Below are 14,764 nucleotides of genomic sequence, written 5' to 3' on the forward strand. Positions count from 1 at the left end.
GTAGGATAAAATATCAGACTATTCACAGTTCTTAACAGTTTGAAGGTAGTAGGGAATGACATGTGAAGATTCCTCCCTGTGTTAAAAGCAAAAGAGCACTATACTTAAAGCCAGACAGTCATAGATTTGAATCTTTGCTTTGCCACTTACTAGCTGGGTGTCCTTGAATAAGTTACTTAACATTTTTGGAAGTAATTTTCTCTTTGGTAATATAATAATATCAGCTTCAGTAGGTTGATGGAAGAATTAAAAGAGATAAGAAATATTTCAATGCCACTAATGCAGAGCTTGGAACATAGAAGGCACGTAGTACATAATTACTGTCCTGATTTTTCTAGTCTTATAGTTTTGTGTCACTCTCATTTCTAAATGCTTTCTTTATTTTAGCCCCCATCTCCTTCAAGATGGGGGAAAGTAGGTGTTCATATGATATTTAACTGTTTTATATTCACTTACCAACAAAAGTTTTCTTTTACTTTTCCTCTCTCATACCTACTCCGGAAATTTTTACTTCATTTTCTTTTAAGAAAAGTTGAATTCAAGTAGTATATATGAGTTATCTTCTCTTCACCAGAAGCAGAGGATGTGGAGATAATATAGACTTACTTATTACTTTCAAGTAAATATTCATCAAACATTTATTGAACACTTAAAATATTCTGGGCACCATTCTAATTGCTGGGTAAACAGCGTAAACAATATGGGCGAGGTCCTTGCTCTAAGGGAATTTATGTTTTATCATGACAATTAAAATCCAATGTGGTAAGTATGTGATAACAATACAAGTAGGGATCTGGGACAACAATTAACTCTGTAGGCTAGCCATGGGGATTTCTGGGAAGATTCCCTCTAAAATGATCTTAAAGATTGAGAGATTAGTTGGGTGAGGAAGGTTTGTCATCAGAGTCAACAGAAGACGTACATCATACCAAAAAAGTAACTGAATAGAGTTTAATAAAAAGACTGTTTACAAATATTAGTTCAGGTTTAAGAGAATCATCAGGGATGAAGGAGCATCCAGGGACTGGCAATAGTAAAAGCTGTTTCCACCCCAAATACTGAAGGGATAAGGGGAGGAAGCTCTTACTAGAGTCTTGGAAGAACTGTAACAACTCTTTTATGTGGCCTTGTGAAGGTAGGACAGAATAAGTATCCTACCTCTTTCTTTTCCTGCTCTCCAATCTCCCACCAGTGCTTTTCATTGGCCAAATCTAGATAGGAAGAGAAGAAAGGATAGGGGGTCCTACATGATGTCATCTGTAGAGGTTAGCCTCCCAGCCTCCCAGGATACAAGCAGGCTGAGAGGAGTAGAAAATAGATCTGGAAGGACAGTGAACAACTAACATGAAAAGGGAATAAAGGTGTTCCAGACAGAGGCAATAGCACCAAGGCATAAAGGTATGAAATGGTGGGTACAGGAGCACCAAATAGTGGTTTACTAGAGTTTGCAGCAAGAAGGGAGCTGCAGAGGTAGGTGGAGTTAAGATGTAGAGGGATTTAAAATGCCATGCTGAGACTTTTAATCTTTTCATACAATATACAGGCAGACATTGCTGAAGGAATCAAAGAAATAACACAGATTTTTTGTTTTAGAAAGCTAGCTCTTCCGGGGAGTGAGAGTGGGATCTTGGGAGACATTTCTTTTCTTGGACAGTGTAAGGGCATGGGCTAAGGAGAGAGGCAATGTCATCAGAAGTAAGAAAGGTCAGACTCTGTCGAGAAAGGCAGAGAAGGCCTTGCGTGAAATAGCCTCATTGAGCGGCATTCTTTTTTATCCTTTCTTGAACTGTATATGGAATCTTTTGTGAAGCAGGATAGAACTGGCCTTGAAGCTACCTTTCTTCTGATAATCACTTTCCTGTGAAGAAATGATGAATTGTGCTTTGTCCATATTTCTTCAAATATTGCTTCTGTAACCTTCCCTTAAACACATTCCCAAGAGCAGTCTCTTTCATTAAGATGAGGCCATTTTGCTTCTTTGGTTTTGCTGGAAATATCCAAAAAGGAAATGCATTTCCATTTCCTTCTTGTCCTAAGAGTCATTATGTATTAATAGAATGTCTACATGCAGATAAGCTCTGGGTTCCTTTGTCCTACAGGAAGGCATCAAAGGGCACCATGACTTTTAAAGCAATCTTTCAAGGTTGGTAAAGGTGGCCTTTAGAAAAAAAAAAAATCATCACTTCTCAGAAATCACATCCCATGAGCAGTTTTATTCATTTATCCAGTTGACAGGCAGTAGTGTCATGGGAAAGGATAAATGGCACTTTCTGTAACTGGATATGCAAGACACAATGAGCCATGTATAGGAATCAGGGTAGAGGACACTTGGGACTTTCCCCCATATGCTTCTACCCACTGACAACCTTCTTAAGGGCAGGTATCATGTCTGAATCGTATCATTATTCTCACAGGCCCCAAGCAAAAGCAGTTGTTTAGAAATTGTTTTACAAACGAATGTAGTTTTCCAGGCCATGGAAATAGCCTATGCAAAGGTCCAGAGGCATGAAAGAGCATATAGTTCATGTAAGAAAATGCAAGTAATTTGATAACACTGAAGAAAAGAGTGTTTTGGAGGGAAAGAGAGAGGTTGGCTAAAGGTAAAGCAATAGAAATAGACGGAAATAGAATTGCCTTTGCCATAACATTTTATCGAGAAGTGTAAACTTGATCTTATAGTTACTGGGAAGCTACTGGATAGGTTTAACCGTAGGTATGACATGGTCAACTAAAAGATTTAGAAAGACCATTCTGACTTTAGTGTAAAGAATGAAAGTGATTACTGAAGGTTTAGGAAGGAGGTTAGTGACATAGCCTGTTTTGTGCTAGTGGCAGTGAGTATAGAACTAAGTGTTTGGGTATAAGCAATATACAGGAAATCTAGTGGCTGGTGGGGATGTTAAGATGTAAATGATGAAGGTAAAAAAGAAAAGAAGGGTCAAGGATGATTCCTACTTGACTAAATTCTTTGAGAGCACTACATTTGACTCAGTCTTACATTCCAAATTATAGGTGTATCCTCTCCTGTGCATTGACAGAGTGGTCACTCAAGGAATGTTTCCTGAGTGTTAAATGAGGGGCTTTGGAAAGGAACCAGTGAGAAGCAAGTCTAGGAGCATTTCTGAGGCAGGAAATTATGGATGGAGATGGTACAGGTGAATATATCCTGGAGCCAAGTTAGTGGAGAAAGCATCAAATGCCCCTGATTACAACCAAGGTGTTTTTTTTTTTTTTTTTTTTTTTTTTTTTTTAGTATTCTGAAGAGTAGGAATGAAGGTGAAGAGTAGAAGTAGAATCTGAAAAAGTAGGACAACTGGCTTCAGATATAGAAGCATTATCTGAGCTCAGTAATTTTTTTTCAAGGAAAAAAGCATGAATAAATACATGTGTGAAACATTTTTGAAGTGATAGAGTATTAACAGGGAAACTACTCATTTGACTCAGGCCCACTACTACCCTGGAAAATACTGGAACATGTCAAGATTATTTTTTAAATTAGTTAATACATCTAAAGGGAGTTGCACAGTGCCTGATTCATGGTAGTACTCAATATCAGATAGTTGTTGATGTTATTTTATGATTTTGATTGAGAAACATAATATAATTTTATGTATAGTATAAATAAAATTAAAAAGCATGCCTTCAGTTCAAAACACAATCTGAACTGAGGCAAGGTTTGGAGAAGCTTTGACCCAATACCATATACCGGGCCACTTGTCATCGTGATAGGCTACCCTTAAAAATGTGGTATAAACCTGTAAAAGAAAAATGGTTCTGGAGTATTTTCTCCTCCTCTAAAAAGATTCCTGGAGATTTTTTTTAATAGTGTCTTATCCTGGACTTTGGAGTCAGACAGAATTGGGTATAAATCCCAGATCTACCTGTTTCTCTTCCTGAGAACTTTGAATAATTATATAACTTTTCCAAATCTCAATTTTTTTCTCCATAAAATGAGGATAGTAATATGTACATATAAAAGCCATAACAAATTTATTTTGAACTGCTTTGTACTATTGCCCTTTGTTTTGCCCTCTATGTTAACCTATTTACCTTCTTCTTCCAGAATTGTTTCTTTAAAAATGTTCCTGTTTTTCTCAGTTCCAATATTATGGCCTATTTTCTAGCATTTTATTAGTGAGTCCTCTGCTCTTTCTTAGGACTTAGCTTGGGCAGAAAACCCATTGTTTTAAATTATAGGGGCAAATCCCTGCCTGAATTATCGCAGGCATGTTTTGGGGTTACTCCTCATGGAGATATCAGTTCTACTTAATTTATTAAGCATCTATTGATCATATACCACATACCAGGCCATGAGTTAAGTGATAGGAGAATAGAAATGAATAAAGTATGGTTTTTGCTCACAAAGAGTTCTCAGTTTAATGGGTGAACAAAATATTTAAATATCTAAATAACTGTTATACAAGACAAAGTGGGAGAGTTGTATTCAGAGAGATACAGAGTGTAGAAGGTAGTAGTTAATTATTAGTGTATGAACTGGAAGAACTTTGTGAAGGCAATGAAATACTGAACTGGGGCTGGGCACAGTGGCTCACGCCTATAATCCCAGCATTTTGGGAAGGTGACCCGGGAGGATCACTTGAGCCCCGGAGTTCAAAACCAGCCTAGGCAGCATAGTGAGATCCCATCTCTACTAAAAATACAGGAATTAGCTGGACATGGTGGTGAGAGCCTATAGTCCCAGCTACTCAGGAAGCTGAGGCAGGAAGATTGCTTGAGCCCAGGAGGTTGAGGCTTCAGTGAGCCAAGATTATGCCACTGCACTCCAGCCTAGGAAATAGAGGGAAACCATATCTCAAAAAATAAAATAAAAGAAAGAGAGAGAGAGAGAAGAGAGAGAGGGAAAGAAAGAAAGAGAGAGAGAGAGAGAGAAAGAAAGAGAAAGAAAGAGAAAGAAAGAAAGAAAGAGAAAAAGAAAGAGAAAAGAAAGAAAGAAAGATAGATTGAACTGGGCATTAAAGGATGAACTGAATTTCAATAAACAGTGATCAGTAGCAGGGAAAATAGAAGGTCAGTTCGGGTCATGGGTAGAGCAGCATGAACAAAGTTCCCAAGATTGGAGGGATTGGTAGGAGGCTTTATGGGAAAGGAATTTGAAAAGATAATGTGGAATAAGAACTTTAAATGGCTTGCTAAGGAGCTTGTGTATTATACTGTAAGTCACAAGAGTGACTGAACTGACATGGATGAAAAATAAGCCCCAGAATAGGATTCGAGCAAGGACTTCACAGAAGAGATTGTTACTTACTATATAGACTCTTTTATGCTCAACTATGTTTTAACCGAGATAAAAAACTAGTTTTTGTTTTTAACATGAGCCTTGAGCTTTCTGGGATGCATACTGCATGCTCAAAATGGAAAACATTGCTCATTTATTAATTATTAAAACCCACCACTCAAAACATCAGCCTTTCTGTAATGTCTTCTAAGCAGGATATGCCACCCATTTATCAAAAAATCTAGATTCTGAAATAGGATTTTTTTTACCTCCTATGATACCATGAATTTACTAGATGTAATCAATTTCATTATCCTCCAGTATATTTTTCATCGAAGTTTGTTCCAGTAGAAAGAAATATGTAAGGAACATTTGGTATTGCTTTTCCTTTTGGAGGTCTGAGACACCATCAGGGTTACAATAGAGGTGTCTATTTAAACACACACACACACACACACACACACACAGAGTTTGAAAAGTCACTGGCTCTGACTGACACACAATGATAATTTCCAAGAAAATGGTATCCAGATTCTTTGAAATCAAAGTTCTGCAGTCTTCTGCATTATCCCATTCTACCTAGAATTTTATAACATATACGGGGATAGAGATACACTCTAGAAGGGCCAGGAAAGGGTGAATAAAATTGCAAAGATTTTATCATGTGAGGAACAGCCAAACAACCTAGAAGTGTTTTCTTAGAGAAGCAAAGTGTTAGGGAGGTATATGTAATTCTGCTGTTTAATGATGGAGTAAGAGGATTAAATGAGTTTATTGCACTCCCACTAAAAAAGACTAAAAATAGTGGGACAAGTGCAGCTTTAATCATTTATAAGATATTTCTTGAGTACAAACTATGTGTGATGTATGTACAGTTGTAAAACAACAAGCATACTACCTCCCCTTCAAAGCTTATTTTCTAGCAGAGGAGATAGCAGGTAAACATATATACTAGCCAGGATTCTCCAGAGAAACAGCCAAAAGGATGTGTGTGTGTGTGTATGTATGTATGTATGTATGTATGTATGTATGTATGTATCTATCTATCTATCTATCTATCTATCTATCTATCTTCTATCTATCTATCTAAAGAGATTCATTATATAGAATTGGCTCATACAATTAGAGGCTGGCAGTCTGGAGAGCCAATGGTGTAATTCCATTTTGAAGGCCAGTAGCCTGGGTGCCCAGGGGAGCCTGTGGTGCAGTTCTGGTCCAAAAACTGGCTGATGGTGATGCACAAGAGCTGATGGTACAGGTGAAATCTGAAACTAGTCTTTTAAAGAATTCCCTCTTGGTGTAGGAGCATTTGGTGTTTTTGTTCTCTATGGGCTTTCAACTGATTGGATGAGGCCCACCCACATTATGGAAGGTAATCTATGCAAAGTTCACTGACTTAAATGTTAATCTCATTTAACTCATCTCAAACCCTCCAAGTTGACAGTTTGAATTAACTATCACAACAGGCAGTTTGAAGGTATTGAAAATAGAAGCAGGAAGATCAGATCTAAGTGTTGTATTCTAAGCATTTTATATATTTTATCTCACAATGATCCTGTTAGGTAAAATCTTGTATTAATCCCATTTGACAAATGAAGAACTGGAAGCACACAAGGATATTAAGTAACTTATTTAAGTGTGATAGATAAATTTATGTGTCAGTTGGCTAGGCTGTGGTGCAAATTGTTTGGTCAAACACTAGTCCAGATGTTGCTGTGAAGGTATTTTCTAGATGTGATTGGGATTTAACATCAATTAACTTTAAGTAAAGGAGGTTGCCCACAATAATTTGGGTGGTCCCCTTTTAATCCACTGAAGACCTTAAGAACAAAAAAGGGAGTTTCTGGAGATGAAGGAATTCAGCTCAAGACCATAACATAGAAATCCTGCCAGAATTTTTAGCCTGCTGGTCTGCCTGATGTATTTCAGACTCAAGACTGTGATTTCAATTCCTGCCTGAGTTTGTAGTCCACTGGCCTGCCCTGTATATTTTAAGTTTGCCAGCCTCCACTATAACATGAGCCAGTTCCTTAAAATCAATCTCTCTCTCTCTCTGCATATATATGTTATGTGATATATATTTTATCCACACAATTTGTTGGCTCATACAATTATATATTATATAATATATATATATAATTATTATAATTTATAATATAAAATATATTATATATTGTAATTATATATATAATATCTAATTATATATGTGTGTGTGTGTGTTTATGTGATGATGGAGGCTGGCAGTGTGGGCAGGCAGGTAGGAGACCCAGGAAAGCCGATGTGCAGTTCTAATCTGAAGGCACTCTTCTTGCTCAAGGAGGGTGGTATTTTCATTCTATTTAAGCCTTCAACTGATTGGGTATGTCCCACCTTCATTATGGAGAATTTTTAAAGTCTTCATTTTTGTGAGCTTTATCTAAAGTTCACCAATGTAAATGTTAATTTCATCATAAGCACTCTCTAAGTTGACATATAAAATAAATCATCACAATTAGTAATATGAACTATTCCCAGCTGTGAACTCTGAGGATTTTTCTGCTTACTCCTTTCCAGTGTTTTTTTCCTCACCTTTGGTTAGTTTCCATATACCCATACACTGAGCAGTATTCAGGTGAAGATTTGAGAGGACCCTGTGAATTTTAGCAACTTTGTCCTCCCTAAACTCCCAAATTTATCTTCTCAACTCAGAGGGATCCCCCAAATCCACTTGATTCACCTCTCTGTGCCAAGGCTTGGAAACATTCCCTTTAGATAATAAACTGGGTAATCATAGGGTCACCTTGTTTGTTTGCTCTCTTTCAGGGGTCACTGTTCTTTGCTGCCTTTTTTCTAGTATCTGAAAATGATTGTTTCATACATTTGCTTTAATTTTATGGTTGATTAAGACAAGAAGTTAAAGCTATTCCCTGTTACACTGTTTGGCCAGAAGCAGAATTTCCTCTTCTTAAGATTTGCTTTGTAAAAAGGATTATGCTGTTATGAATAGTTTTTTAAAAGCTGACCTCTTGATGATTTCTAAAGATATCTAAAGGTTATGCTGGGATATTTATTAAATTTGTTTACTACCTTACAGATCTATCTAGTGAAGGAGCAGTAGTCTTGACTTCAGCAAACCTTTGTGTGCTGCTAATTTTGTGAGACTTTGAATAAATTACTTATCATCTCTTAACCTCACATTTTCTTTTTTCTCTTTTTTTGAGGCAGAGTCTTGCTCTGTTGCCCAGGCTGGAGTACAGTGGTGCTAGGTGCTACCTTGGCTCACCACAACCTCCGCCCCCACCAAGTTCAAGCGATTCTCCTGCCTCGGCCTCCTGAGTAGCTGGGAATACAGGCGTGTGCCGCCATGCCTGGATAATTTTTTGTATTTTTATTAGAGATGGGTTTTGCCATGTTGCCCAGGCTGGTCTCAAACTCCTGCGTTCAAGTGATCCACCTGCCTCAGTCTCCTAAAGTGCTGGGATTACAGGCGTGAGCCACCACACCCGGCCAGCCTCAATTTCTTCTAAGTATAGAATGGTAATTAAATATAATACTACCTGTGAAAATATCCAATGCACAGCAACATAAAAATATTAGACTGACTAAAAGAACCCACAGATTGCTTTGATAGGTGGGGCAGAAAGAGCCAGGAATGTATTCCAGGGCTTCTCCTGGAGCTGTCAGAGAAGCCACAGTGCCTGGGCTTGAAAGGAGGCTTAGGTTTGTGGCCAAAAGTCCAGGATTTATAACCACAGAGACGTGGGTTTTGACAAGTTACTGAATCTCTCAGAGCCTTACTTTAATCTGTAAAAAAAATGATAATGGTAACTTCCTCATAGAAATTAATACAAGGATAACATGAGAAAAGGTGTATAAAGTGCTTTATACATATAAATAAATACTTTTAAAAGATTAACCTCATAAACTGCTGGTGGGAACGTAAAAAAGTGTTTTCTATAGAAAACAGTTTAGTTGTTTAAAATAAGTTAAACATAAAATTCCATATGTCCCAGTGATTTCACTCCCAGGTATATACCCCCAAGAATTGAAAGCTGGTGTTCAAACAAAATCTTGTACACAGATGTTCAAAGCAGCTGTATTCACAATAGACAAAGGGTGGAAACAACCCCAGTGTCTATCAATGGATGAGTAGACAAAATGCAGCATATCCATATAGTAGAATATTATTCGGCCATAAAAGAATGACAGACTGATACATGCTACAACATGAATGAACCCTGAAAAATATGCAAAGTGAGGGAATCCAGACACAAAAGACTACATATTTATGATCTCCTTTTTATAAAATATTCATAATAGGCAAATCCATAGAGACAGAAAGCAGATTAGTGATTGCCAATGGGTGGAGAGGAGTGGGGGCGATGAGGAATGAATACTTAATGTAGATGGGTTCTACTTTTGGGATGATTAATATGTTCTGGAACTAGATAGAGATGATGGTTGCACGACATTGTGAATGTATTAGGTGCCACTGAATTGGTAAATAATTTTAAATGGTAAATTTCTTTTGTGTGAATTCTACCACAATAAAAATATAAAAAGTGATTAATTAAGAAAAACATTTTTTTCTTCCTCTGTCGTAAGAACCCAAACATCTAGGATCATGTCAGTACAATTCATTGACCAGGGAAGACTTTGGCTTGCACACGGTGGTGGGATCTTTGGAACAAGTTCTGCCCCTGTCCAAGCCTGGTTCTTTCAGCCAGTGTATCAGTCTACTTTGTGTTGCTATAAAGGGATACCTGAGGCTGAGTAATTTATAAAGAAAAAAGGTTTACTTAACTCACAGTTTTGCAAGCTATACAAGAAGCATAGCACAAACATGTACTTCTGGTCAGGACCTCAGGAAGCTTACACTTATGGCAGATGGCAAGAGTAGCCAGTGGATCGCATGAAGAGAGAGGGAGCAAGAGAGAGGGGAGGAAGTGCCAGGATCTTTTTAACATTTAGATCTCACATGAAGTAATAGCATGATAAATCACTTATTACCATGGGAAGGATGCCAAGCCATTCATAAAGGGTCTACCCCCATGACCCAAATACCTCCCACCAGTTTCTTCCAACATTAGAGATCACATTTCGACATGAGATTTGGAGGGGATAAATCCAAGCTGTATCACTATATCAGCCAGTGACATGCACTGCTTTTTGTTTGTTTGTTTGTTTGTTTGTTTCATTAGTCCTTATCCATCCTGTTTTGTGCTGGACCTAGGCAGCTTCCAGATGTCAGGTGGGGAAATTGCAAGTTATCATGCATGCCAAAGCCTAGCATTCAGAAAGGTATAAATGTCTATGTCTGTGCCTCACCTAGCTTGTCTTGCCTCTGCCATTCCAAGTAGAATGTCAGTTTTCTCTCAGAGCCTCCTGCCTCTAGCCTGCTTTTTGTTATAGCTGAGTCTTCCTGTTCCAGCAAAAATTCTGCATCAGCTGTAGCCAAAGGAAGACCTTTCTAAGTCTAGAAAACTTTGGCAAGACTCTATTATCTAGCAAATTTGAAAAGCAGCAAGAAGCTTTCTTTTGAGGTCAAGTTGAGCCTAGATATGGATGATATAGGTGTCTAATGTTTCAAGACTCCTAAGCATGGGAACTCATTTGGGATGTTAGTACTCCGAAATGTCTGCTCTCACCACACCACCACCTCACTCATTTGATGGAGTGAATATTGGAGGGTACAGATAAGTGTCTCAGGAAAAGCTATGACAATTTCTAAGTAAATGTAATAAATCAGGAGGATTTCTCAAAGGGAATAAAAAGTATAATTTATGATGGTTATAACTCCTACACCCCTAAGATTTTTGTAATTGTGCTGTTTAGACTCTCTCATGGTGGAAAAAATTATTACTTGATCTGCCAAAATGGAGGGATGATTTTTTTTCTCCTTCTTATAGACATCTCATTTTAAATAGCCACCTTTTTGAAGGCATTGTGCTAGGTACAATAGCGGATAGGAAGAGGAAAAACAATCATTCATTCATTCATTCACCATTCTGTTATCCATTCATCAATGAAATATTTTTGAGCTTCTAGCATTGCTGTTGGACCTAAGGATATAGCAATGATCAAGACAGACATAATCTCTGGATTTAAGGTCCCAGAGGAGACAGGCATCCATCTTTTTTTTTTGAAGAATGAGGGGAAATCGCCTAGAAGCAATGATATTTTTCTTAAGCATTGAAAGTTGAGTCGAATTATCACTGCTGCTGGAGAAGGAACTAGGGATGTAGGAGAGTCCTAAGCATGGGAAACAAAGGGGACCTTGAATCCTTAAAATCTGTGTCTTTCCTTCCAGCTGCTAAAAGTATGCCTTTTCTTGGTACTTTTTTTGTTATCTCATTCAGTGCTCTTTTACAGTCTTGTAGGTTTTTAACATGTTCATTTCACAGACAGGCATTCAAAGAGGTTCAGTAACTTTCTAATTGTCTGCTACCTAGTAAGTAACAGAGCTAGGATTCAACTCCAGATCTTTCTGAGGCCAACTTTTATTCTTTCTTGCACCCTCTCTGTGCTGGTGAAAAAACGGAAAACAAAGACAAGCAGAGTTGAAAAAGTTGCATCAAGGAATTGAAATAGAGGGTAGTGGCACAAGGTATTGAAAAATCATTATTATCACCCACAGGAATATCTAGGAAAAACAAACAAGTGTTTGTATTCAAAGAGTTAATACTTCTGTTTCACAGAAGGGCTAAATTATAATGATAATAATAAGTCATTATCATTATAATATTATCATTATTATCATTATAATTTAGCCCTTCTGTGAAACAGAATTATTATAAATTATTATTTATAATAATAAATACATAGCTTCTATTGTTTGAACAGCTATCCTATCTATGCCAGGTATTATAATGGGTTCTTTATAGACGTTTTCTCATTGACTCCATAAAATAACACTAAGTGGTATATGTTGTTATTGTTGTTCTTATCATTATTACTATTGTTTCCATGGTTCAGATGAGGCCTAGAAGTTCGAACTGATTTGTGGAAATCCACATAATATTAAATGGTAGAGATTTATTTCAAACTCAGTATTGTCTGATTCCAAAACTCATGCCGTTTCTTTAATGTCTCTAAGCCATGGCCTGCTATCTCAAAGATAATGTTAGAAAAATAAATCTTTGTGTTTGCTTATTGGTTTACAGTTTTATATGTGCTTCAAGGCTCCTCTCTCATTTGATCTATATAACAACCACAGGATAATAACAATTACTAACAATAATTGTTATCTCTCATATTAAAATAGTAATAATGGAGTAGGACTATTTATACTTATCGTTTATATATACTAGGTGCCAGGAACAGGTGCTAACCATTTCACATGCATGAACTTACAACCATCTCATACAATAGGTTCAGTATAGTGGTTGAAAATGCAGGGGATGGTGTCAGGCTACTGGGTTGGATTCCTCCTTCATTACTCACCATCTGTTTGAGCTTGGCAATTACTTAATTTATCTGCCTTAGCTCTTCATTGTAAAGCAAGTTAAGTAAAAGTACTCACATGGGCCCGGCACAGTGGCTCACACCTTTAATCCCAGCACTTTGGGAGGCCGAGGTGGGCAGATCACTTGAGGCCAGGAGTTCAAGACCAGCCTGGCCAACATGGCAAAACCCCGTCTCTACCAAAAATTAAAAAATTAGCCACGTGTGGTGGTGCACGTCTGTAGGCCCAGCTACTTGGGAGGCTGAGGCATGAGAATCGCTTGAACGTGGGAGGCAGAGGTTGCAGCAAGCTGAGATCTTGCCACTGTACTCCAGCCTGGGCAACAATGAGAGACAATGTCTCAAAAAAGAAAAAAAAAAAAACTACTCTCATGGTGGTTTTGAAGATTAAATTAGATAATTAAAGTGCTTGTTGGCACATAGTACTCTATAAATAATACAGTAAATATTTCTGTGTTATAGATTAAATAATTGAGGATTAGAGAGATTATGGGACCTCATCCAATATTTCCAATGTAGTCTAGAGGTTTAGCTGGAATTGGAGTGCAGGTCTGCCTGAGTCATAATATGTCCCTTAGCCCTATACTACACTATATGGACAAGCATTAAGCATATACACTAAATGCATTTTTAAATAGAGTCCTTTTTAAATATGAATGGTCTCCCATTAATTAATTTGTTATACAATATTATAGGCACTCAGTTTCCCAAACGGCCTTATCATCTCCTACCTCTCTGCCTTTGCACAACTCTGTTCTCTGCCTACAGTAATTTCTTCCCCCTTACTGAATCTGACACAGATTGACTTGTCATTGAGAATTCAATCTGAGGCATCACAGCCTCCAGAAAAGATTCCAGGTGGATTAGGGAGTCTATCTCTTTATATCCACAGCCCCCCTGTGTTTTTCCCAAGCATCGCTACAGTTAATTGCAATGTTATATTTTTTATGTACAGTTATGAGCTCTTTGAGGGCAAGGATCATGTCTTACTCATCTCTTTATCCCTAGTACATAGCAGAGTGCCTGGTACATAATGAGTGCTCTATATATTTATTTACTCACTGAATGAATGAATAAATGAGAATAATTGTTGAGGAGAGTTCTATCCAACATTGTAGAGAATGTGATCGACTGTTTCTTCTTTATGTGAGACTATTGAGCAAGTTAGTATTTTTAAGGCCTTGTGAAAATTAAGACTCAAGGTAAAGAGAACTTCAAATATATCCACTCACATATACCCGTAACTCCCCCCTAGTGGCAATCTTCTAAATATAGATTATAGTAATTTAGTTTCAAACAACTCATTTTCAGCATCTGACATGTTCATTAACCCCAGGTAGGGAAAATATTGTGGTGCATTAATTTTTCACCAGAGAAGACATTTGTCATCTGTGCAAGTATCATTAATGCTTGTTACAAATATGGAAATGACACACTGTCTCTGCTGAATGAAGAACACAGTAGAATTTTAAATAATATCAGCTGGGCTCTCTAGGCCAGCCAACCGTGTGTACTTTTGGGGTCCTAATTAGACAAGGCCCATGTGACATCAGTAAGAATCTGCTTTATGAAGAGAACAGACAGTAATATATACCTCTTCAGAAATGAAGATATGAGTGCCATATTTAATTTTTCTTTTCCTCAAATCTATCTTTGTCACATTTTTGGTGCTAACAAGTCTTTAAATTATGGTGTTTTCCAAAGCTTGTCTTTAGACTTCTCGCTTCATATTCTTTTCCCACTCTCATGGGTCATATATACCATCTATATGCTAATGGCTTTCATCTCCATCTCTGTCTCCATCCAGGAGACCTTGACTGTTACATGCAGTTGCTGACCCTTATATGCAGCCACTGGATATCTAGACAAATAAACTGGAAAGAGTCCCAGACACCTCAAATTCAGTATGTCCAAAATTTGTTTCATTATCTGCCTCTATCTTCAGACTTGATTATCCTACAATTAATGTTGAAAAGACATTTTCTCTTGTCTCAGAATTTCACTTAAGATTCCAAAGGTGAGCCCATATGCAGTTGATACACCCACATTCTAAAGATCATTACTGGATACATTCCTTTGGGACCT

General features: G+C 37.4%; 1 protein-coding gene and 1 long non-coding RNA gene across 7 annotated transcripts in view; both read left to right on the plus strand.

Annotated features, from left to right (window-relative positions):
• Window positions 1–3,583, plus strand: part of LOC109024566 (uncharacterized) — a 103,714-nt gene extending 100,131 nt beyond the window's left edge. Inside the window, exon 4 of the long non-coding RNA XR_002004061.2 lies at window positions 3,254–3,583. This is a non-coding gene — a long non-coding RNA (uncharacterized lncRNA). The remainder of the gene's footprint in view (window positions 1–3,253) is intronic.
• The window catches only part of LOC101147269 (AGBL carboxypeptidase 4), a 1,515,476-nt gene that overhangs the window by 649,069 nt on the left and 851,643 nt on the right, over window positions 1–14,764 (plus strand). The gene's annotated exons all lie outside the window — the stretch shown is intronic.

Source organism: Gorilla gorilla, chromosome 1 (genome assembly GCF_029281585.2).
Source record: "Gorilla gorilla gorilla isolate KB3781 chromosome 1, NHGRI_mGorGor1-v2.1_pri, whole genome shotgun sequence".
NCBI lineage: Eukaryota > Metazoa > Chordata > Mammalia > Primates > Hominidae > Gorilla > Gorilla gorilla.